General features: G+C 45.3%; 1 pseudogene; it reads left to right on the forward strand.

Annotated features, from left to right (window-relative positions):
- The first annotated feature begins 1,105 nt into the window (after positions 1-1,105).
- Positions 1,106-3,149, forward strand: LOC141141239 (uncharacterized; annotated as a pseudogene).
- Positions 3,150-7,243: the final 4,094 nt, after the last annotated feature.

Genomic DNA, 7,243 nt, shown 5'->3' on the forward strand with positions numbered 1-7,243 from the left:
TGTGGCACTGGTGTGCACTGTATTATCACTGGTGTGGCACAGAGGTGGCACAGAGGTGGCACAGGTGGCACAGATGTGGCACAGATGACACTGTTGGGCACAGATGACACTGCTGGGCACTGTTGTGGCACTGTTGGGTACTACTGTGGCACTGTTGGGCACTGCTGTGGCACTGTTGGGCACTGATAAAGGTCGAAAACTCACTGTTTGTCACCGTAAAAGCTCTCCTCTCCTCTCACGCTGCATCGGTGTGAGGAGAGGAGAGCTGTAACCTCCTGATGACCCTGCTTTGCCTTTTTGTTTACATTTGTGATCGCTCCGTCTTTAGACGGAGCGATCACATGGTAAAGGGCCGCTGTCATTGGCCCTTTACTGCGATCCGTGTTGCGCCGGGTCCCCTGGACCCGGCGAACACGGATGTTCCTGTGTGCGCGCCCGGGGGGGGGGGCGCGGGAGCGGTTCTCTGGGATCACGTCATATGATTCTGTTTTTTATTTTTTTATTTTTTTTTTCCTGACACGTTGGTATTATATATTGTGACAGGAAGCCAGGAAAAACTATTGGCTGTGACCAGGGTGGGAGATATACAGTATTTGTCCCAGGTTCATGAAATATACAAACTGCTTTCCTTTTTGTGCTGGGTTGCTTGCTTGCTTGGTTCACTGAGGGGTTAACAAGCTCAGCTGAAGCAGTCTGAGTAATTTGGGCTTTAAAAACTCCCAGGCTGCTGAGGGAGGATGCTCCACCCTAAAACCAGGTCTCTGTGTAGGACACACTGGGGAGCAGCACCTTCTCTGTGTGAGGAGACTAAAGCCTCGTATACACGATCGGATTGTTGGCCAACAGAGCATCAGGTTTTGTCTGAAAGGCATGTGCCAGGAACTTGTCTTGCATACTAATGGTACACAATTGTCGGCCAACAAACATGAACCTAGTGATGTACAAGACATACTACGAGAAGGTAAAGAGGAAGTTCAATTGTCAGGCGCCACCCTTTGGGCTCCTTCTGCTAACTCCGTGTTAGTAGAAGTTTGGTGAGTGTTGATTCGTGTTTTTCAGTTAGTGCTTTTCAGTTCGTTTCTGAACGGCCGTTCGTCAACCAGCCATGTTGCGGAATTGGAGGAGAGAACGTGCTATTATTGGGCTTGGAGTTATTGCTTTGACCCAAGTCCAGTCCAGGAACAGGAGGAGTTCTTGGACCAAAAATTGGTTGCTTAATCGTGACCAATTATGTCATATGCCTTTGCTGTGGGAGCTTCAGGAGAATAATCTGGATGATTTTCAGAATTATCTCCGGATGATGGACCCCTGCTTTCACCAACTCTTGCCATTGGTGACCCCCTATATTAAGAAGCAAGATACATGCATGAGGCTCTTGAGCAAAGGCTCATAGCCACCTTGCGGTACTTGACGATGGGGAGAAGTCTCCAGGACCTCAAGTACCACTGGGATCTCCCCGCAGGCTGTGGGAATCATTATTCCTGACACCTGCTCAGCCATTGTTCAAGTCCTGCAGAAGGACTATATTCGGGTAAATTTTTACCTTTAAGATCACATTCTATGTATTATTGTTTGATATTGCTTTGTATTAATTTGCTGATTCCATAATTATCAATATTGGAATATGCTATGAATGTCCTCTTTGTCCTCATGCATATTTTCCTTCACTAACCTCCCCAGCATGCTATCCTGGGCCCATACACACTTAGCCTAGTAACTTAACAGTGTTTTTTGTCAGCTACATTTTTGGGCTTACCCTAAACAACCCCTAAAATGTGTCCAAATGTTCTTGTTGTTCTCAAATTCAGGCTGAGTGCAAGAGGCCATTTTTTGTGCCACAAACTAAATTTGAACCCTCCCTCCCCCCAAAAATGCAAAATTAACAGATAAAAATACTCTATCTGCTGACTTTGCAAAACCCATACACACTATCCTTCTTTTGTGTTCATATTTATGGCTTAATTCACCAAACCATGGTGTGCAAGGGCCTGCAATTTGAACAGTGTGTATCCCTATTTTAAGATTATAACACTTCTTACCTATCCACTAGGCTGACAATAGTGTAAGTAAGAAGGGGTTGTCCAAAGTATCACACATTTTTTTCTGCAAACAGCTCGTATGGAAGTGGAGAGGGTTACTTGTCCAAAACATCTACCCATTACCTCCCCCCACCGTAACATTTTTATAATGGGCCACCAGAGGGGGTGAGCAATCAGATAAGTTGACCTTACACTTTGGTCTTTAAATATTCATTTAGGTTTTATCCTTATGTTGGCCAAGCATGTTTGTGTTAACTCTGATTAAAAATTAGTAATTGCTTTTTTCTTTTTTTAATCCAGTTTCCTTTCAACCCACAGCAATGGCAGGACGTTGCAGCCTAGTTCCATCATCAGTGAGATTTTCCCAACTGTGGTGGTACTATTAATGGAAAACATCAACTACCCAACTCTGGCTCTTATTATTTCAATTATAAGGGCTTGGCAGCATAGTCCTGCCAGCTAGCCGTAGTGTCTGCCACATATGAGTTTTTGTATCTTGCTATTGGGAAGAACAGCTGCAACTCTGATGGAGGAGTCATTATGCATACAGAGTTCTACAAGCAGCTCTAGAATGGCATCTTGAACTTTCCACCTGCTGAGGAGAATGTTGAGGGCCTCAATTTTGTTTTTTTTGCAGATGAGGCCTTTGCTCTGGGGGAACATTTAATGAAGCCCTTTCCTGTGAGGAATCTCACCCCAGAACAGAGAATATTTAATTACAGGCTCGCTCATGCCAGAAGGGTGGTCAAAAATGCCTTTGGAATCCTCTCCAGTTGGTTCAGGTTGTTTTTAACACCAATTAACCTGACACTATACAAAATAAACCATGTGGTACTGTGCTGCTGTATACGCCATCATTTTTTAAGGAGGAATGCAAGCAGATATGTTGCCTCAGTGCCAAATGATGTGAACCCTGCAGTAGCAGGCCCAGCTGAAGAGGCTGCAGCTCAGCCATCTGTGGGCATGATGACCACTCTAGAAAATGCCCATGCTGGATTGCCCTCCCAAAATGCCAGAGAGCTACGGCAAAAATACCTGGATTATTTTGTGGGTAGAGAGGCAGTGGCTTGGCAGCAAATTGTAGCTGATCAGAAAGAATATTTTTCTTGATCCTAAACTCATATTTCATTTGAACAACTGTTCTCTTTTTTTCTTATCTGTCTAATATTTTCACAAATGGCCTCCATTTTGGACACTTGCTGCAATAGTGCAAACATTCCTTATTTGCTACATGAGGTGATAAGATCTTCTTCAGCTTACTATAATTGTGTGCTGTGGGTCTGCTATACACACACAATGTTTGGGGTTTTAATGAATCTAATGCCTGAAGTTCAAAAACATTATTCCTTTTCAACTCCTTTAATTTTTTGGAGGCATAAAATTTGCCAGAGTTGGCCACATTGTCACTGTAACTACAACAACTTAACAAATACACTGGTATTGAACATTGAAATAATTATCCACACATTGTTTAGTAAACAACATTTTACTCAAAGCACATTCACATGCGTTTTAAGGTTTTAAAACAAACTAACATCTTGGTGTATAACATGTATGTTTTGCATTATTTCTCCTTTTTTTGTGGCTAAACAGGCATCTTAGAAAACATTAGATACACATCCCCAACTCAGGAACTTACAAAGTTTGAGTTGGGTAAAGTAAAGGCCAGATGAGGCATTAGCATCCCAAGATCTCACCCCTCTAAAAGCCAAAATTTGAAGCCACAAACACGTAGAGGCAGAACTATTAAATGTTCCTTATGATCCCCTGCCGAAAATGTGTGTTGTTACAAACATGTTATTTTCTAAACCCACAAAACACACAGTGTGTCAACATGTGCTATCTCCCATCATGGGGGAACCAATGGATGTGTTTCGGGGGTGCAACCCCTTCCTCTGACTGACATACTTTAGTTATGAGGAAGGGGTTGCACCCCCACAACATGTCCATTGATACCCAGTGATGGGAGATAGCACATGTTGACACACTGTGTGTTTTGGGGCTTTAGGAAAAAAAGATGTATGGAAATACACACATTTTAGACATAGGATTATGAGGGAAATAAGAATGTTAAGGCACAATTTGTGGGCATCTTCAAATTTGGGGATTGCTATTCTTCAAAACACAAAAACATTCCAATTCACATTAGTTATGACAGTGTTTCACAACTCTCTTTCTTGAGATGCAAACCCAGGTCATGTTTTCTATATTTATTGAATTTGGCACAGGTGATGTTGTCATTTTCACTGTTAGTAATTGGCACAGTCGTTTTTACACTGAGGAAAATTCAGAAAACAGGACCTGATGGTGCACCCAGAGGAGTGGAGTGGAGAAACACTGAGTTTTGTCCCTAAACTTTCACATTTCAAAGTCATAAAAAAAATGGTAAATATTTAAAGGGCAAACAGGAGCCAACAAGTGGAACAAGAAACTTCAGACCAGGCAAAAGGAAATTAAAATTTGGCAAGCATGTCCACAAAATCTTGGATTCTTCGCTGTAAAGCAGTGGAAGCCTCCTTGATTTGCTCTAGATCCTTCAAACAATGCAACATATCTGCACTCATTCTGCCAATAGTGCATCGTGGAAGACCATGACCTAGTAAGAAGAGTAAAAAGTATTAGGGGTCAAGTGGCTGAGGCCCTACACAGTGAGTTTATGGTTAAGTTACTAGTCAAATTCCGTAAATACTTACCTACCCAGTCTATTGTTGCTTGCAACCTGCTTGCCCATCAGACACCTACATTACTAGAAATGTACACACTGCAACTACTTTGTAATCTTGGCTCTGGTCTCTAAAACTCAGGGACCTAGCAACACTGCCAGGTCCTTCCACCTCTTCCTTCTCCATGCTAATGTTAAGGCACTACATACTTTGCTCATGTGTGGAGTGGGTGTTTTGTTTGGACATCTAAACATTCGACATGTATAAACATTTGAAGGCAGATTCCAAGAATACTTACTTGCGCAAAAAAGAGGCTCCCAAATACTTTCTTCCTCTTCTGGGTCACTTTGGCCCTCAGTGTGACTCGTGTCAGGGGATTTGATGCCCGCAATGGCAAGGTCTTTGCTGGGTCCAGGAGTCAGATCCCATGGCTCCAAGCAAACATCCTGGGTGAGCTCACCACACTAACTTTCCTCTAAAAAGAAACAATACACCATTCATTAAGCCACACCAAGTCCCATCTGTTTCTAGCATCCATTTTGCTACATTAGTTGACCAACCTTGCACTTGATCTGATGTCAAAGTTTGCTCCTGACTAGTAGACTCCACCATGCTTCACTCTGGTTGTTTTTCTGTGAAAAATGCATAGAAAAGGGAAGGTGATGTAATTTTACAGAGGGCAAACACTGGACAAGTGCTAACATTGAAAAAGTCCAGCAGTTGCCCCCACCCCTCTTGTATCCTATGGGATAGGGCAGGGGTCAAAATTTAAAGTCCTGAGCTACTAGCCAGGCCTTAAGGGTTACTTGCCAACAGTTGCCCACCCAACCCCTACCATACCCTGCCCCCTAATCCCACCCCTAAACATGCCCTCAGAAATGATCTCATGAAATGACATTTAAATGTTTTATGCAGAATTAGGTTACAAAAATAAATATTAACAACTTTATCAGTGCTTATCATTGCAGCCCCACCTGTGCCCAATGCAGCCTGACCTGTGCCCAATGCAGCCTGACCTGTGCCCAATGCAGCCTGACCTGTGCCCAATACAGCGTGAGCTGTGCCCAATGCAGCCTCACCTGTGTCCAATACAGCCTGGCCTGCCTGTGCCCAATACAGCGTGACCTGTGCCCAATGCAGTGTGACCTGTGCCCAATGCAGCATGACCTGTGCCCAATTTTGCCTCACCTGTGCCCAATGCAGCGTGGCCTGCCTGTGCCCAATGCAGCATGACCTGTGTCCTACACAGCCTCACCTGTGCCCAATGCAGTGTGACCAATGCCCAATGCAGCCTCACCTGTGCAGCCTCAATTGTGCCCAATGCAGCCTCACCTGTGCCCAATACAGCGTGGCCTGTGCCCAATGCAGCGTGGCCTGCCTGTGCCCAGTGCAGCATGACCTGTGCCCAATACAGCCTCACCTGTGCCCAATGCAGTGTTACCTGTGCAGCCTCAACTGTGTCCAATGTAGCCTCAACTGTGCCCAATGCAGCCTCACCTGTACCCAATACGGCGTGGCCTACCTGTGCCCAATGTAGCTTGACCTGTGCCCAATGCAGCCTGACCTGTACCCAGTGTAGCCTGATCTGTGCCCAATGCAGCATGACCTATGCCCAATACAGCCTCACCTGTGCCCAATACAGCCTTACCTGTGCCCAGTGCAGCCTAACCTGTGCCCAGTGCAGCTTGACCTGTGCCCAATACAGCCTCACCTGTTCCCAATACAGCCTCACCTGTGCCCAATACAGCGTGGCCTGCCTGTGCCCAATGCAGCCTCACTTGCCCGCTTTAATAGATTTCATTTGACTTTTCTGTCTCCCCGGGGCTCATTATCACAAAGCCCCACCTCTTGGTGATGTCACACGTCCCGCATTGTGTCTATCAAAGGCGCCGGGCTAAGAGGTGGAGCTATGTGATGATGAACCCCAGGAACACGGGAAGTTCTATTGAAAGCTATTACAGTGGGCAATCACTTTCTTTGCTGATCCAGACAGCTCGGCTCGCGCCCCCAGCGGTGCTCGCGCCCCCACTCTGAGGCAGCCCCATGCTCGCCAACAGCCATTCTCCACTCGCAAAATGCGAGTGTGCGAGTAGAAAATTTGAGGGCTGGGATAGAGAATATATGATGGTCATCATAGCAGGTGTGACTCTGTGTGACTGTGATCTCCAGGGCCTCTCCTCTGTCCATGTCTACATTGGCAAGGCTGCATTAATGGGCACTGATGAGCCAGGCAGCAACCAGAAACTGTTCTTGACCCCTTAAAGCGGGGTTCCACCCAAATTTTGAACAATATCTGTATGTATTCTCTTCCTTACCTAGATACTGACATGCTGTTTAAAAAAAATTAAATCGCCGTAATTACCTTTTATTTTTCTATTCTTCTTTGCACTTCCTGGTTCTCCTCCCATGGGAGTAAGCGTGTTTCTAGCCTCTCCCAGACTCCGCACAGTCTCCTGGGAGCTAGTCTCAGGCTTCCCAGCATGCAGTGTGCAACGCCGTCATCACTACATTGGGAACAAGCGGTGAATGCTGGGAGCACAG

This window comes from Aquarana catesbeiana, linkage group LG04 (genome assembly GCF_042186555.1).
Source record: "Aquarana catesbeiana isolate 2022-GZ linkage group LG04, ASM4218655v1, whole genome shotgun sequence".
Taxonomy (NCBI): domain Eukaryota; kingdom Metazoa; phylum Chordata; class Amphibia; order Anura; family Ranidae; genus Aquarana; species Aquarana catesbeiana.